General features: G+C 34.5%; 1 pseudogene; it reads left to right on the plus strand.

Annotated features, from left to right (window-relative positions):
- The first annotated feature begins 13,834 nt into the window (after positions 1-13,834).
- On the plus strand, positions 13,835-16,730 carry LOC149567181 (putative disease resistance protein At5g05400; annotated as a pseudogene).
- Positions 16,731-18,821: the final 2,091 nt, after the last annotated feature.

Raw genomic sequence — 18,821 nt, forward strand, 5'->3', positions numbered from 1 at the left:
CATATTGTGAAGATCATAGAATAAGAATACATATGTCTTCCCTAGAACCCCTCAACAAAATGGGATAGTAGAGCGAAGGAACACATGGACATTCCTTGATACTGTAAGGACTATGATGTTGGAAGGAAAAGTACCCATATGTATTGAAGTGAAGTTGTTGCTATTGCAGGTTACACATTGAACAATGTTTAGATAAAGTATGGTACTAGTAAGACACCTTATGAACTATGTTATGAACATGTGCCTACATTTAAATATTTGAAAAAAAAATCGAAGCAAATATTACATTACAAGAGATGATGGCATAGGAAAGTTTGATTACTCCTAAAGAATAAATTGAGGTAAGAAGTGATGAAGGAATGTTTCTTGATTATTCTACAAGGGCAAAGTCTACCAATGTTATAATAAAAATTTAAAGAAACTTGTCAAGATTACTTATGTGAAAATTGATGGAAGATTTTAGATACAAGAGAGATTGTACAATAATGTTAGAAAATGATGAAGATAATCAATTACAAATCACATAAGAACAAAATTAGAATCAAAATAGAGCTCAAGAAGGTTCAGTTAAACAAATAACAATCCTAGTTTTACAACAAATGGTTAAAATTAAAATAAAAAATAGAGGGAGGTGATATAATGTGGTTTAGTAAAGAGGAGAGAACAATACTCATAATCCTATTTAGGTGGTATGATGCTTTGAAAATTGATCTTCAAAGGTATTAAATTAAGTGATATAATAAAGTGTTCAATTCAACTTAATTTATGTATCAAAAGTGACTAATTTTAGACCAAAACTATGTATTAGAGACATATTTATTAAATATATATATATAACAAAAAGAATCAAACATATGATATGCACATTATCTTTTTGACTATCAAATAATATTTATAATTTAGCTTATATGCTAAATTATTATGTTGTCCCTCAAGAATGGTCGGAGATCCCAAAAAACAAGGTTTGAGTAAATCCTGCCAAAATAAAATAGACATGCAAGCAACACGGTTAGCAAAATAACTTATTGACTTTCTATTAATTACACTCTTAATCTGAGAATTAATAATATTTTGTATAGTTTCTAATAAAACTATCCTAAAATGGTCATTAAAATTTTCTTCCCCATATTTGTGATTGTCAAATTTATCCCTTCCATAGATGTCAAAATTCACCAATACTCAAAGGAACTGCCAAAAGTTAGATATCAGTGTGATCTTTGCAGATGATTTATCTTTTTCCACTCTATAGGTAGAATATAGGAGCACACTTTAATATTAGATTTTTTTTTCCTCCACACAGTTACTTTCTAAGTTTAAATTTAGATTCAAGATCAAAATGATCCTTGAAAGGGATAAATGAATGGGATTGAGGATGCTAAGATTGATAGGTGAGTAGATTTCTTAAATTAGGATAGGGGAATGGCCATGAAATTTCACATTATAGTATAGTTGAAAGTGTAAATTTGTATTAGAGAATATGTGAACTATACATATTAAAAGGACTTGTATATCCTATAAATTCTACTCAATCTCAAATTTCAAAAATTGAACAATATATGAAATAATTTCTCAAAAACAAAAACCAAAAAAGTACATTGATTATAAGATGGGTAACATCTGAACAACCAAGAAGATAAACTATGAAAGTGAACTCTATAGGTTTCCCTTCTATATACATCTACTATGTTACCTACCAACAATAGCATTTGGCAGCACATGGCATCACATTCGGTGCATGCAAGACCACTTGTAAATTTCAATTACCTGGGTTCCTATTTATAATCAACTAGCAATCACACATTAGGGTGCAATGGGGTACACTGAAGAGGTTTTTTGGGAAATTTTGGAAATCCTCTCAAATAGAAAATTTTCATATAGAGATATGATCGTATTTTATTGCTAATTTTTTTTAAATAGAAAGTTCTCAAATAGAGATATGATCTTAGTTCATTGTCACGATCTAATTCAATCACGTAGTATTTATGTCATATTTCATTTCAAGGTAGTCCTACGCAATTCATATTCCATAACTCTATCCACAACTGTAGAAAGTACCATTCCTATGCATTCCTTCAATATCAAGAACATAGAATCTTTATAGTGTCTACCTATAAATAATGTTGTAGATGTCATTGACATTATGCTATCTATCAATCTTACATCAACCATTTGCAAAGTAGATGGTACTGAAAGACTTAAATGCACAATTACTATTAATGACATATCAAATTGTATTATTGATATTACATTGTGGGGTGAGCTTTGTGATGTTGAGGGCACTACTATCAAACCCTCCAATACTCTTGGCATGGAAAGGCTCTAGATAGTATATCTTCAACTACAATTATAATAAATCCCAATATGCTAGAAGTCACTACACTTAGAACATGGCATACCACAAAAGCCCTTGGCAATGCTCCAAGACCCCTGTGTCATCTCAACCACTCTGAACTTTGACAGTCTAGTACCTATCTCATCTTTTCTCTATGGGACCATTTTCCAAGAGAAAGCTACATGTATCAAAGCAACCATAAGACAACTTCATCTTGACAAATTCTACTACCTCTCATGCCCGCATGCTGTGGAGAGTAAAAAATGTAAGAAAAAGGTTGTGCAAACCTCTCCGACTACATTTGAATGCCTAAAGTGTGCTCTAAATGTTCTCAATTGTGATTTTAGCTACATGCTAAGAATAGACTTAAAAGATGCAATAGGTGAGCTTGAAAAACTCATGGCATTGGATAGCCCTGCAAATGCCTTGTTAGGTGTCTCTGTAGAAGACTTCCAACTACTACTTGCAAAAGTTGATGCTAGCAAGAAAAGTTTGGGCACAGTGATAAACCACAAGTTTCTATTTCAGGTCAACATTAGAGCATCGACATTTGATGGGAAGGAAAGAACAAAGCATCATTATGATAGCCTTTAAGACCATTTGAGTCACATCTCCAATGTTTTAACATAGAGCTATTGTAATTATGTACAAGCTAGGACTTTTGGACAAGCTCACTCGTAATTGTTGTAAATGAACTCAACCATAACTTCTAAAACAATGCTCTTTTCTAAATGCAAAGTGTTAATAAGTTTGAACTTCTTGTAATATAGTCATATGTATACAAATTTTACAATTAAAAGCTTCTTTGTATTTCATCTCAACATTTGATGATTATGAAAAACAAAGCATTTTTTATGCCAACCCTGTACTCTTTAGTGATGGGTATGTTTCCAATTGTAATTACAAGGTTACAGGTTTCTTATGCGATATCACTTTGTCAAAACTTAAAAATGGAGCTAAAAAGATTGTGTATAGACTATGCTATGCCATTTGAACAAGATTACTTTTATTTTTTTGCAAAATCAGAATTTTATAACAATATTGTTCTCCCTATGTAAATTGCTAACATGCTTATTTTACCTGTGCTATATTTGTACATACATAACTCTTCGAATTTAAAAATATGTCTAACAAATAACATAATTTTTTAATTTTAAATAATAATCTTAAACACAAATTTCCAATCGTCTCATTGAATGATCAATCAATAATTTCCCTTGACAAGGTGTAATACTCTCTTACTATTCCCTAGAAGATCTACAATTTTTACCATTGAAGGGTATTTCCACAAGATCAGTTGTCTATGAATGTTCTAGGACCTAATGCACATGCAAATAGATTGCTTTTGAAGGGATGCCATGACAAGGCTCTAACAACAACATGATGGCCATCTAACCTAATGCTATTATGCCAATTTTGAAGGAATTTGTCATTCCCTTATGGCCTCTGAATATCTGAACAATGGAATTGCATACAGATTCAATTGTCCCAACAAACACAGAAGATGTCTTATCTCATTAATCAATCTAGATACCTACTGCCTAAATAAACCTGACATTTTTAACTATTGCAATGAAGCATTACCAATTGATACATGGAGTAAATAGCAGAAAAATGGATTTTACATTTATGTTTCTTATTAAATTTAAAAAGTCTATTTGAGGTTGGGAACAATAGAATGCATGTTTTTTAAACTGCAAGAAAAATGCAAAAGCTTAATAGGGGATAAGTACCATAATTTTGTGAAAGGAAAATCTATTGAATATTTTCAAATATTGTGGTAATTGACACTAAGTAGCTCTCAGAGTCATATGTCAACTCTTGGATCACCACAAGCATTGACTACAATCTTCAACTATCTTTTTGTTCAGTTTTCTTGATATTTTATTTCTGGATTCCATATTCTTTTTCCTTTCACTGTCCTTATTTTGACATGCCCATGGAGGAATGCACTTGAATGTTCAGATAAACTTGGGGATACACCAATTGACTTTTACTTTGAAGAGATTTTATTCTATGTTGTAATCTAATAGATCTAGGTACTACCATTTATTGTATTACCCAGAGTCTCACAGTTAAAATGATTTCATAAAGGTTTTTTTTTTCCAGTTGAAATTTGTAAAACAAGGCATGTGCCTTCTCCATTCTCTAAGGGCCCGTTTGGTTGTTGGAATACAACCGGAATAGGAATAGGAAATTAGAATATGATTTCTATTCTTTGTTTGGTGCGTGGAATAGGAATAGGGAATAGGAATACGCATTCTCATTTTAGCCCCAAAATGAGCTTTTGTCCATTCCAAAAAATACCTGTAATTGGAATTGCTATTCTTGCATTCATTTTCGCTTTCTCAAATTTGATTAAATTTTCAAATCCGCTTTGACCTGGGGTGAGCGAGGGAACTTTTTTTTCAATATTTTCAAATATTTCAGCGATTTTCCAATGGCGCCGATCGCATCTTCAAAATATTTTCAAACGGCGCCGATTGCAAGTTAACCCTATTCCAATTTAAGCTTGCATAACCAAACAAGGGATAAACAAGATTGGATTGCATTTTTCCATTCCTATTCTTCATTTTCCATTCTCATTCAAATTTTCTATTCTAATTCTCAATTCCTACGCTTGCAACCAAACGGGCCCTAACATTTTAGATACATGCTTGCATCCAGCGAGGAATACCTAAAGAAATTGCAAACCACCTAGTATTACTGACCTATGTGAGGGATGAAGACCACAAAGAGTCTACATTTACTCACTGACCGAGACCCATCCATAGATTCAACCAATATCTATGAATGAAACCAAACGCAAAGACGCCACTCCAATTGACACCAACACACATTTTTTTTCATAGACTTCAGGTAACTGTCCATGTCATGATGACCATTCGATGACAATGATTCAAATATCCTATGGTGGCACCATATGTGGATAATAAATATTCTGAAGTCTTCTAGTTATCTCACAGATATCTTTGTGAATTATACAATATAAGATGGTTGACGATACGAAAGGAATCCATATATTGATATCATGGCCTAATCTATGAAGAACAATGATGTATATAAGGAAACAACAAATAGTAGGTTATTTCACAGTGTGAACATCTGGCGATTTCCAGCTGTAGACAATGTTCTCGAAAGTTAAGTTGTGAGCTTTAGCAATGAAAAAATTGTCGCAAGTATGACAAATATTCCTAACGCTACATATTGTTAAAAAGGCAAGTGCATGTCGACTGCATATTCTCTTTTTGGTTTTAAAAGGGCAATCCATTGAGGAATGACCTACAAGCCAAAATTCGGTGATGATGTTCAAGGTAAACCCAACATTTTTGTAGCAAGCAACCACACTAAGGCTGAAATTGGTGAAGCCAAAACAAATAATGCGTGGGAGGTTATTGGGAAACCAGAATATATATCGTCATTCCTGAAACTACAATGCGGTAAGATCTAGATCAATATTGAATGCAATATGTGACACGATCTGTAGTTCAATTATAACAGCATGGTGACGTGGGAGTTTGGAGCAGTCAAGATGGAGAGAGGCTACCAATTCACAAGGTGAGCTAAAAGAAAAAAATGTTTTACTTAACAAATCATTTGAATGAGTTTGAAGATTTGTTGATTGAAAAAAATATTGTGCGACAAGATTGCAAGCATTTAGCTACTGCTATAACATATCAAAATATATTTTCCTACCAAAGAACAAAAGCGAACTATAAATTATTATGATGAAATGAATAAGGGATATAAAAAAAAATAGTATTGTAGTAGGAAAAAAAATGCTATTCTAATTATTCATATTTCTGAAGATGAATTGTTAAAGGAATCTAAATCAGTATTATGACCTCCAATTTAATTGTTCATAGGTAAGAAGTATTTTATCTTGACATTGAAGATTCAAAATTTAATTTTAGTATCGACACTTTCAATTCTGTACTTTGGCCACATGACAACCATGATATCTTGACATTGAAGATTCAAAATTTAATTTTAGTATCGACACTTTCAATTCTGTACTTTGGCCACATGACAACCATGATCACCAAAGGAAATTTTATGTAAGTGAAAAATCATTAGTATAAAGGCATTAATTAACAAATGGCATGTAAATTCAGAAGCAAACTCAAGAGAGAGTAGGATGACAAGGTATTTGTCTATTTTCAACCAATCAAAAGATTTCACTTCGTTTTCATATCAAAATTATTCAAACCTATTATCTAATATGGCATGGGATGTTCCTATTACATTAGAGTGAAGCTTTTTTCAAAGGGATTTATTAAAGGATTTGCAGATAAATATGATCAATTATATTATATTCTAGTTTAATAATTTAAATGTTTAACGATGACAATAACTATTAATAAAGTTATTCACGTGATATAAATTAAAATTGATTACTTATATTTATTACTAGAATAATAGTGGAAGGTTCACATTCACCTCAGATATTAGTCCACACTAAATATTGTATAAACATATTGAATTGTTAATATGATTGCTATAGTAAATTGATTGTAACCTATATAAGAACATAATACTATGAATTCTTCAAGATTATTTTAAAAAAAAAATCCATAATATTTATTAATACTTCTTGTTATTGTACTTGATTTCAATTTTTTCTAGTCAAATACCTATGGCTATATATTTATTGTAATACTTATTTTTTTATCCATGTTTTACAAATAAACTTTGAAATAAAGGAGGGGTGAAAATTTATTCAAGTTGAAAGAGAAACAAGTACAAACAGAGAAAGGGCATTAAACAACCCTATCAAGATCAACCAAGTGATCAAGTTGATGGGACAAGCCCATTGGAAGTTGAGCCTTATCAACAATGTTCCAATTACACATATGGTCAAAAGCCCACTCCGCCAAACAATCAACAACGCTATTCCATTCCCTGGGAATATGAGTGAAAGTAACAGACTCTGGAAAGAAGTACACAAATTATGAATCTGGTCCACAATCAAAGCTAACTTCCAACTAACAACTTCAGGATGTTACTAATTCAATAGACGTATCACCACTTGTGAATCAGATTCACAGATAAGCCTTCTCCAACCAAGGTCACAAGCATTCTTCATAGAATACAAAATAGCAATGGCCTCCATCAGGTTGTTAGTAGGATGACCTTTATAAATAGAAAACACAAATTAGACATTCCCCTTCCTATCTCTACCAACACCACCAATGCCAACAAGGCCTAGATTTCCTTTGGAAGACCCATCCATGTTGATTTTAAGAATACCCTACGAAGGGGCACTCCACTTTCCCACCCTATTTATCTTTCACAAGGGGTGTCTACACATCTTTCTTAGCAGAGTTGCATGTGAGGGGGGGAATATTTAGATGATTATTGAAAATATCCTCCCCTGGTTCCATGGCCTCAGAAGTGTCACATTTTGCAGAAATAGTTTCCCCTAAAGAATGAAGAATTTTCCACCATAAGTGAGGAATCTCTAAAAACTCATCCTTAAAGATATGATGGTTCCTTTCCAACCAGATATGCCAAATAATAGAGGAGGGTCCAAGAGTCTAGGCAACTTGAAGAAATGAAGTCTTGACAGGAGGCTTACCCCAATGAGCAAAGAATTTTGCCAGTGAAGAAACATGCCAATAGGATTGGTTCCATACATTCCACCAAGAGTGCCAAATATGTTTGCTGAAAGAGCATTGGAAAAAGAGATGAGAGATATTTTCTTCACTAGTTTGGCATAGAACACACATTGAGGGTCCTTGGAAGCCACGCTTGCATAAATTATCCCACATAAGACATCGGCTACGGACCACCAACCACATTAAAAAATTACATTTGGGCCAAGAAAACTTGTACCAGACTTGCTTCCACCAAGGCATCTGAATGTCCCCCAACGTCTGCTGAAGAAGCTCAACATATCCTGCAAACACTAAAAATTTTCCAGACAAATCTTCATTGTCCCAAGCAAGAACATCATTACCAACCAAAGTAGTACACTCACAAGACTGCAAAATATGAAACAACTCCTTCCTATCCTCCCTAGATCCTTTTGAAGGCCATTCAGAAGGGTGTTTCCAACAAAAGGAAGGAACTAAACCTATAACACACCTTATCTTATAAAAATTAATTGTGTCCCAACAAGCAACACTAAAATTTTGATAAAGGGCATGTAGCTGAGGATGAGTGGTAAGAATAGGAGGGTGCCCATCCCAAGAGTCAAGCCAAAATAAAGATTGTGATCCTAAATGAAAAATCCAAAAGAGACCATCTTTAACCAAGCTCCAAACTTTAGCGTATTTCAAATCAGGGATCCTCACCCTTCCAGAGAAAAGTGGTGAACTTTAACCACATTAATGTCTGTAAAATACTTATGGGTGAGAATACGAGCCCAAAATTGATGTTGGTTAGTACACCAACACCAATAAAGTTTTGCAGTGAGAACCTCTCCATTTAAAATAGCTGATTGTAAGCCAAGGCCACCCTCCTTTTGAGGTCTACACACTATTTCCCATTTAACCAAACTCCATTTAGAAGTTGAAAGGTTCCCACTCCAAAAGACTTTATGGGACAAAGCATCAAATTCCTGAAGAAAATATATTGGAGTAGCCTAAACAAAACACCTGTAAATAGGAAGGGCTTGAATAACCAATTTTAAAAGAGTCAAGTGAGCATCAATTGATAGCCATTGATGAGTCCAATAATTAACCTTTTGTCATAGTTTATCAAGCAAAACTTGCCAGGAAGATCTAGGATGTCTACCAATAGTGAGAGGAATACCCAAATAAACAAAGGGAAGAGACCCAAACTGAAACCTCAAAATAGCAACAATATGCCTCTGAATAGCCTAGGGAGTATTGAAGAAAAAAATGGAGGATTTGTTCTCATTAACTTTCTGTCTCGTAGTTGCAAGATACACATCCAAAGCATGCCTAAAGGAAGTTGCTTCCTAAAGATGTGCTTGTCCCATAAATGAAGTGTCATCCACAAACTGAAGATGTGAAATAGGAGGCAAGCCAACACCCCATTTCCACCCATGAATCAAACCCTAGTGAGCACGAAGCTTAAGAAAGTGGCTCAAACCCTCAACTAGAATGATAAAGAGATAAGGTGAAATAGGATCCCCTTGGCAAAGTCCTCTAGAAGCACCAAAGGGCTATGAAGGAACACCATTCACCAGAACAGAAAATGAAGCTGATGTAACACAACTCATAATCCAATTCACACATTGTTGGCAGAAACCAAAGGCCAAGAGGATCTTTTGGAGAAAACTCAGGACATTTGACTCTGTCATAAGCCTTCACCATATCCAACTTAATGAACATAGCTTGCTCTTTTGATGTATGCATAGAATGAATAACTTTAGAAGCAATAAAAATTCTATCAAGAATTTGCTTACCAACCACAAAACCACCTTGTTCCTCTAAAATCACAACTGGAAGGCATATCTCGAGTCTATCAACAATCAATTTGGTGATAATTTTGTACACAACATTACAAAGCGCAATGGGACGAAAGGAGTCAAGACTATCAACACCTTCTTTCTTAGGGATAAGAGTCAATAAAGTACAGTTTAATGCACGAAGCATTTTCTTATTCTAAAGGGATTCCTTAACCACCTCCAAGAGATCCATATTTATAATTTCCCAAAATTCTTGAAAGAATTCCACAGGGAAGCCATCTGGGCCTGGAGCTTTACCTTTATTCATCCCAAACACAACCTCTTCAAGTTCAACTATCAAAATTAGACGAAAAAGAGAATAATTCATAGCATTGGTGACAAGAGAAGGAATGCATGAAATAATTAAGTTCTACTCCTTAGCTGCAGGCTAAGAATCCTCAGTAAAAAGGTTAGAATAAAATTGAAGGGCTTCTTTGGTCATAGTAGACTGAGAAGAAATATTAAGTCCTTGAGTAGTAACAAGAGAAGAAATATACCCTTTATTACAGCGAGCCTGAACAGAATGATGAAAAAAATAGTATTTCTATCCCCTTCCTATAGCCAATTAATGCGAGCCTTTTTTTTCCAGTAAATCTCTTCTCGAAGTTCCCATTCTTCCACATCCCGCATAGCTTGGGATTATGCCCTACCAAGAGCCTCTATAAGCCTAGAGTCCCTAATTTGGTGAGTAATCACTGCAAGATGATTTAGAGCATTCCTCTTTCTAGATTGAAGGTTCCCAATGCAAGAAGTATTCCATCACTTAAGATGATATTTGACATATTTAAGTTTTGTCTCAAAGACAAACATTGCCATGCCATAAGCTGGGCCACTCTCTCTCCAACACTTAGCCACCAAATCATAAAGGGATGAGTCTTAGAGCCACATAAGTTGGAATCTAAAAGAAGGGTTCTTAGGGAGTGCAACAGGAGAAGAAGAGAACTTAATCGGCCAATGATCAGAACCTCTCCAATCAAGAATTTCAGAACTCGTAATTAGGCCATCGGCAACCAAATAACATGAAACAAGAAATCTATCCAAACCTTCTGAGATAGCTTCCTGATCACTCTGTCTATTGTTCCAAGTGAAAACCTGATTTGAAGGCTTAACATCAATAACAGAAAGAACATCCACCTAGGCTTGAAAAAGATCAGAAGAAGGGCCAAGCCTAGGCCAACCTCCTCTTTTCTCCTCAAGACTTAAAATAGAATTAAAATCACCTCCTAAAATCCAAGGAAAATAAGGAGCACAAGAATGCACACATCAAATGTGATCCTAGAGACTTGATATATGACTATTTTATTAATTATATTTTACCATTTTAACCTCTTAAGTTTTAGAGTTCATAATTTAAGATGTGGCCACATGTGACACAAAAAAATTTACTCTTACAACATTCAGTACAATTACCTTACATTTAAGTCTAGTGATTAAATTTATCTAATGATTGTTTCTGCGGTCTTGATATGAACCTTTATAGGGATAAACAAATTATTTTTGTAAGTGACGTTTGGTTTGATGAACAGGCTAAAGAAGAGACTATAACTAAGATGGTGTGCAATTATTACATTTGAGCAAGAAGAAACAGTGTAATGCCAATGTAGATGAAGATCTTGGGGGTTGTGAAGAGTGTTTGTGAGATTATACACATTCAATATATTATATTAAAGAAGACTAAGAGACTAACTAGTTGAAGCTTAAATAAATTGATGTCAGAAACTTTCAATAATTCATGACCTTAAAAATTAGAGGAGAAATAGGGGTTTTAAAAAAAAATTATAACCTAACAAAAGAAAGTACATAAGAGGAAAAACAAGAATTTGCAAAGATCAGATATAAGAAGCTCGATTATGATTTGGACAATGATAACAAATGCTTCTCAGCAGAAATTAATACAACCCCAAAATAAAAAAATATTTTCTTCTAAATATGGGCGATTGTCCCCGCCTCTTGTTGCCAGAACATTTGTGTAAAATATAATGTCTTACATTATTATAAATGTTTTCTTCAAATTTAAACCATAGCTTTTTATTTTTTTACAAGTTTGTGTTTCTCTATCAAAAATCTTTGTTAAAAAAATTAAATAACTACAATAATACTTCTTAATATTATTTGTTCCAGTACTTATCCTTTTATATATATATATATAATATCTTTGTTATAATGCATAGATGCAGACTTGAAAATAGAGCAAAGAAGAGATTTAAAAACACACAAAGAACACAAATCTTGAAACACAAACATAATAAGTTTTTGATTTGTTACAGATCCCATGTTAAAAGAAGAAACATGTATGCAAAGATATTTAATATGTTAAGTAAAAAGGAATTGTGAACAGCCACCCTGAAACCCTCTTGATATTATAGTAACCTTATACAATATACCATACCATACCTGTTCACTTCGCCACAATAGCCAGAAGCATCTTCGTGTCTCATAAAGGGGCATGTCTTTGCTGCAATCTAATTCAACAGCTACAAGTAGTACGGTGTCCACTTAGCGGAATGGCAAGCACAAAGTCTCTGCAACCTGCACTGTGGGCGTGGGGAATTTTTCCAATCGGACGATCAATAACATTCAAACATCTTCCACTATCTCTTATGAAATCTAAACTAAGGATGCAAAACATGTTGCTCACATAGATGGATGATGAGAATGTCAACCATCGTCTTGCATAGAAATGGAGCATCTACAACCGTCGATGCAAAAAATGAGATTGTTGAGAAAGGGTACACCTTTGGTATAAATATAAATGTAAAGTAATAAATGAGAAAGGAAATACATTAGAAATAAAAAAGGATGTGAGTAGCACTAGAAGGTTATGCAGTTGCAACAAAAAAAAAGGATAAATGCTAAATTTACTTTTTTATTTGGTAGTTGAATACAATATTTTTCTTCCATATAGCTATGGATGATGGTGCAAATTTAACATGCTTTTAATTAAAATAAATAAATGATAATTTATTTTAGGGCATGTACTTTCAAGATATCCAACATCTTATTACTTTGACATTGTGGAATTTCCACTTAAGAGGACTGAAACTCACTTTTGAATTAGGACATACAAACTCATAATCGAAAATGGGCTAAAACCTTGCACTATTTGGTGCAAGTGCTATTTATTATTTTTGTTAAGACATTAATGAAAATGAACCATTTTCCAAATTAAAAAATCTATTAATTATAAAGTAGTCACATAGTACCAATGTAACCTAAATTATGCAACAAAGAAAATGTTCAACTGAAAACCACCTCGTTATTTACAACTAAATAGTATATGATAATTGAAAAACCATATTCCTATGTCCAAATCATCTTTCGCATTCATTTTGGCATCAAATGAAAGAAATATGTATATGAAAATCATAACCACAAATGTTCACATCAAGTCATGGTCCAATGATAGAAAAACAAAATTAATCATAGATCCAAACTCCCATTACATAGGATTAGCCTAAACTTGTTACCCACGCTATATGTATATGGAAATTATAACCACAAATGTGCACGTCAAGTCATGGTCCAATGACAAAAAATAAAAATTAAACATAGAGCCAAACTCCATTACATAAGATTAGCCAAAACTTGTTACCTACGCTATATGTATATGATTATAACTACAAATATGCACGTCAAATAGTGGTCCAATGATAAAAATAAAATTAAACATAGATCCAAACTCCCATTACATAGAGCCAAACTCCGATTACATAGGATTAGCCAAAAAATGTCACCCACGCTATATGTATATGATTATAGCTACAAATATGCACGTCAAATAGTGGTCCAATGATAAAAATAAAATTAAACATAGATCCAAACTCCCATTACATAAGATTAGCCACAAATATGCACATCTAGTCGTGGTCCAATGATAAAAAAACAAAATAAACATAGTTCCAAACTCCCACTAGATAGGATTTCCTATCAATATGGTCCTAAGATTCTTGTCGAAAATAAGTTTATTAATCACTTCTCATAGGATTAGTCGCCTTCAGTGACAACAGGTTGAGTTGCTATTTGTTTATATTTACCCTGCTTTCTCTGAGGAAATCACTTCCATTTAGTTCTTTCAGAGTGCTCTCCAATGGGTGATCCTGGTTTCATCTCTGCAGTTATTGGTCATGGCATTCAATTGGCTGGAGATCAGATAATTCGTCACATCAACATTGCCGTCCGATGCAGAAAAGAGCTGGAAGCCCTCAAAGATTTTCTTCCAAGAATTGTAGCAATCAATCAACAATTGCAAGAGTATCAGAACTTATTGAACTCTGGAGAAGTGAGCACATCCCATCACCATGTTTTGCCCTCAGCGATCATCTCCTGGTTGAATAAATTGAATGGTCTCCTTGAGGAAGCATCTGTTTTAGCCCAGGACTGCACTGTACCCTCATTCTTTCATTTCTTTATTCGGTATAAAATTAGCAAAAAGATTGTGAAAATCACTGCAAATTTGAAAAAGCATTTAGTTGAGGACGTAGCCCCCATTGCCTTCCTCCACCAGCTTCACCAGGATAATATACTCCAACGGATTGAACAGAGAATCGATTTTCCATCCATTCCATCAGCCATTTCTAATATTTATATTGGAGAACCACTCATTGTTGGGCAAGATTCTCCATTCAAGAGACTTGAAGAGCTTATTGATTCAGAGCAGAACAAAAATTTGAGTCGTTTTGGTATAGTTGGGAAGGGAGGAGCAGGCAAGACTCTGCTACTCAAAAGAGTTTTCAACAATAACAAGGTACGGTGTCTCTTTTCCAGTGGCTTGAGGCTTTGGCTTACTATTTCACAAAATCCATCTTTCACTGCAATGAGAAGCGACCTTGTGAGACAGATATCTCTCCAAGTAGATGAAAGATTGCAGAGTAGAGACGAAAACGATGTGAAAACTCGGTTAAATGAATGCATGGTGAAATACAAGTTTGCCCTGTTTTTAGATGATGTTTGGGAACCAAGTGCAAGTGCAAACTCCTTGTTAGAGGAGCTGTGTGTGCCTCTCTTTCGACACCACAATCCCAACATCATCGTTGCCACTTCAAGAAGTACCAGTGTGCTCTTACAGTTGGGTGTTGCAACTTCATCACTCATCCAGATGCAAGATTTGAGTGAGGATGAGAGTTGGAGTTTGTTTTCCTTCCATGCTTTTCCACGTAGCCCAGGAGTTCCGCCCGTAAGCATTGACCAAGAAATAGCGAGGCAGGTGTGTAAGGAATGCGGGGGGCTTCCCTTAGCCCTCAAAGTGATTGGGCATGCAATGGCAGGTATGGTTCAATCAGAGGAATGGGACTTGGCACTCCAGAAGTTGAAGAATGACGTAGGCACGCTTTCAGACAAGCTTTCAAGGAGTTTAAGGTTAAGCTACGATGCTTTGGCTAATGTGCCTAGCTATGGTAGTTCCTTGCAGTTGTGCTTCCTCTACCTTGCTGCTTTCTCAGAATACCATGTCATCGGAGCTAGAATTTTTATTAAGTACGGGATTGGAGAAGGCTTTATGGCTGGGACGAATGCTTTCAAATATGGAGAGATGTATGTAAATTTGTTAGCAGACCGATGCCTTATTGAACCAGTCCAGAAGGATTATGATGGAAAAGTGATCATTTTCAGGGTGCACGCTGTTTTGCACGATTTAGCACACCAAATCGCTGAGAAGGAAGAAAAATGCTTCTTTCGGGCAGGCGGAGGTTTAGGAGAGTTTCCATTAGCCGACTGCTCTGGACGCATCAGAATTTCATTGATGGACAACAGGTTGACTAGTGTTCCCAAGGCTTTGAGAGGGCCCAATATTCGCTCCCTTTTACTACTTGAGAATCTTCTTTTGACAAAAATTCCAAAAGAGGTGATGGGGAGTATGACGGCTCTCAGGGTCCTCGATTTGTCAGTGACTGCTATACAATCATTGCCTGAAAGCATGGGGCATATGAAAAATTTAGTATGCCTCAGGTTATGGTCTGTACCAATCAAGAGACTGCCCAAGTCTATCTCTGCTCTCAAAAACCTTCAAATATTAGATCTTGGAGGATCCCATATGACAAAACTCCCCTCCGGTATTTCTAAGTTGACTTCCCTAAAACATTTGAACCTTGATTCCTGTGAGCATTTACAGAACCTGAATGGGATCTTGCACCTTACATCTCTGGAGTTCCTGAATGCAACTGGTTGTTCAAATATAAGGTGGAGTAAGTGCAGAAGAAATCGACTTCCGATTCATAAATTGGGCACCTTAAACAAACTCCAAAGGTTGGGGCTTCAAAATAATGGTGAAATAATTGGAGAAGGAATGTTTGGAAGCATGAAGGAGATGGAGTATCTGTATCTGTATCTTAAAGGTATGGAAACACTACCCCATGACATGATTGCTATGTCGAAATTGACAAAAATATGGTTGGAATGTCCTCAATTACTTAACATAGAAAATTCATTTTTTGAATTTCAAACATTTGAGCTTCATTAGATTGTTCCGATGTAAAATGTTGGAACAACTACCTGCCCTGCACAAACTAGGGAGTCTAAAGCAACTACAGATTGTTGAGTGCTCCAACATAAGGAGTTTCCCTGAGGAAATTGGCAAGGCGGGAGGATTTCCTAAGCTAGAAGTGCTTTCAGTAGTGGGGATGGAGAAAATAGAGCAGCTGCCAATTGTGGAAGAAGGAGCACTACCTTCACTTAAAATATTGACGATAATGAAGTGTGAGGCATTGCAGAGGTTACCACATTTTTATTGGAACATTGACGATAATAAAGATAAGAGTTTATGATTGTTCAAAAGTTCAACTTGTCATGGCGGAGGAGAAAGACTTTATCGAGGCCAAGAGAGAGAGCAAGGTGGATACAATATCAATATCTACCACAGAAACAGAAGTATTAGAAAAGCGCTACAACGACATTTTTCTGAAGTACAAACATTTTTATTACGGTGAATATTGGTGTAACGAGATGTTACAGTTTTTGGATGATATTTATCTATTTCGATTGTTTTGAATTATATTATTTAGAGAAACAGTTTAGTTTTATTACAGGGAATGTTGTAACAAGATGTTTCAGTTTTTGGTAGCTAAAATGATTTTGTGCATTAAAAAAATCTTTCAAAAATAATGATATATTTCATAAGAGAGATTTATATTTTATGTAATATGAGTTTTGGGCTCTTTGTAATCACTATATTTTCTATTTGGGAATCTTTAGGACAAGATTCATTAGTGTTGATAGATACTCTCTCTTAATGCAGTATTTCTTTTTCTACATCTTTTTTGTATCAGGCAATGACCAGAGTTTTTCTTTTCTGGTTCTTTTCTCCGGGAGCTAATTTGAATATAATATTTTACCAAAAAAAAAATTGTGAAATTAAAATTTTATAGAAGTTATATTGTTATAAGATTATGGACCACTTTCATTGTAATATTTCAAATAGGTCTAAAATTGTCCGTGCCATAATTCTCTACAGCATAACACACCAACAAAAATGGAGCAGAAAACCGATGTAAAATATTTCAATAGATACTGGTCCATTTTAAATGCAAGGACTCAATAATGTATTCTAATTTCACATTGAATCTGATAGAGGACTGATGATTGCTAAGTGACAAACAAGGTGGTTTGTTGTAAATTGAGGATACAAATTGAATGTAACTCGAAAGATACTAAAGCCCATTTTAGATGCAAGAGCTCAATGATGGTATCCTCATTTCACACTGAATCTAATGGACAATTGATAACTGCAGATTGACCAACAGGGTGGGATGTTTTAAAAAAAAAGAATAATAACTTGGCCTCTACTTTAGAAGAGGATATTCAAAGCCACCAATTGCTACCTATTCAGACAAGAAATGCTAAGGTAAAAGTAAACATTCTATTTAAATGAGATATAGCTCATTATGAACTCACAACTTTTAAAGTCTAAGATAAGTGATGATTTCTTTATAATGCACAGTTATTAAAGGCAAATCGACATTTTTTGAATATGCATGAACAATTCACAATATCAATATCGACATGCAGTAATCAGAATTTAGAACTCTTCAATCTATACAGCTTTATTATTACAAAATTATAGCTACCAAAACATAACACAATCACAAGAAAAATTGGGATATCCTAGACTACAGATCAATGAAGTTTCTTAAGAGGTTAGCATATCTCAGTGAACATTTATCTATGCATGGTCTTTATGGAATGAAGTAGTGCCATTTGCCCTTCGACAGAATCTTACTTATTCCACTAAGTAAGGGCATCCTTGCGCCGATGGATTTTCTTCTGCTACTGAAGCAGACCATAAAGCAAAGCCTCTGCAGTAGGAAGGCAGCCTGGAACAATTCGATCACAGCCACGCACAACAGAATATGAATAGTGATAATAACCTCCACCATTTGCACAGCTACCCATTGAAATAACTCAGCGTGGTTCTGGCATTTCATCATAGACCCTGTAACAGGAAAAAAAGTCAGCAAAGCTAATCGGATACATGATATTAAGAGCTCTGTAGGTCATGAAGTTGGTGAATTGTATACCTGTTTGTCAGTCGCGTGCAAGATCTATATATATATATTTTAACTTATCCATTTGCTTTTTTAGTAATTCTAACCATTTACAAACATTCTTCTCATATGAGCATCAACATGAGCAAATACGTTGAACTGATTTTGGTTCCTTTCAAGCAACCTACCTAATATTTTTTTTATAAATTCCCTCAACTTCGACAAGCAATGACAGAGATAAAATGTGATTGACACTTAAGGTTGTTGAAGTATAGCATCAGTCAAAGTGATATACCCATTATATTGAGTATTTGTATTCGTGATTTATATGAACATTGTTTTATGTCTTATATTATTGATAAGAATAATATATATTATATATTATACATTATATAATAATATATTACACATATAGTTGATGAACTATAGAGACATGTCTCCTCTTCTCATATTTATATAAGATCCAAATCTGCATTTGAAAAACATCAATCACATTGGCCATGTTAGTACATTTGCAAAAAAGATCCAAGTTATTCAACAAAGGTGGCATCTGAGGCATCAATAAATTTGACCTTACAATAAGAGATGAAGTAGATCT

This window comes from Cupressus sempervirens, chromosome 3 (genome assembly GCF_028749045.1).
Source record: "Cupressus sempervirens isolate cs-2001-9-10 chromosome 3, ASM2874904v1, whole genome shotgun sequence".
NCBI classification, from domain to species: Eukaryota; Viridiplantae; Streptophyta; class Pinopsida; order Cupressales; family Cupressaceae; genus Cupressus; species Cupressus sempervirens.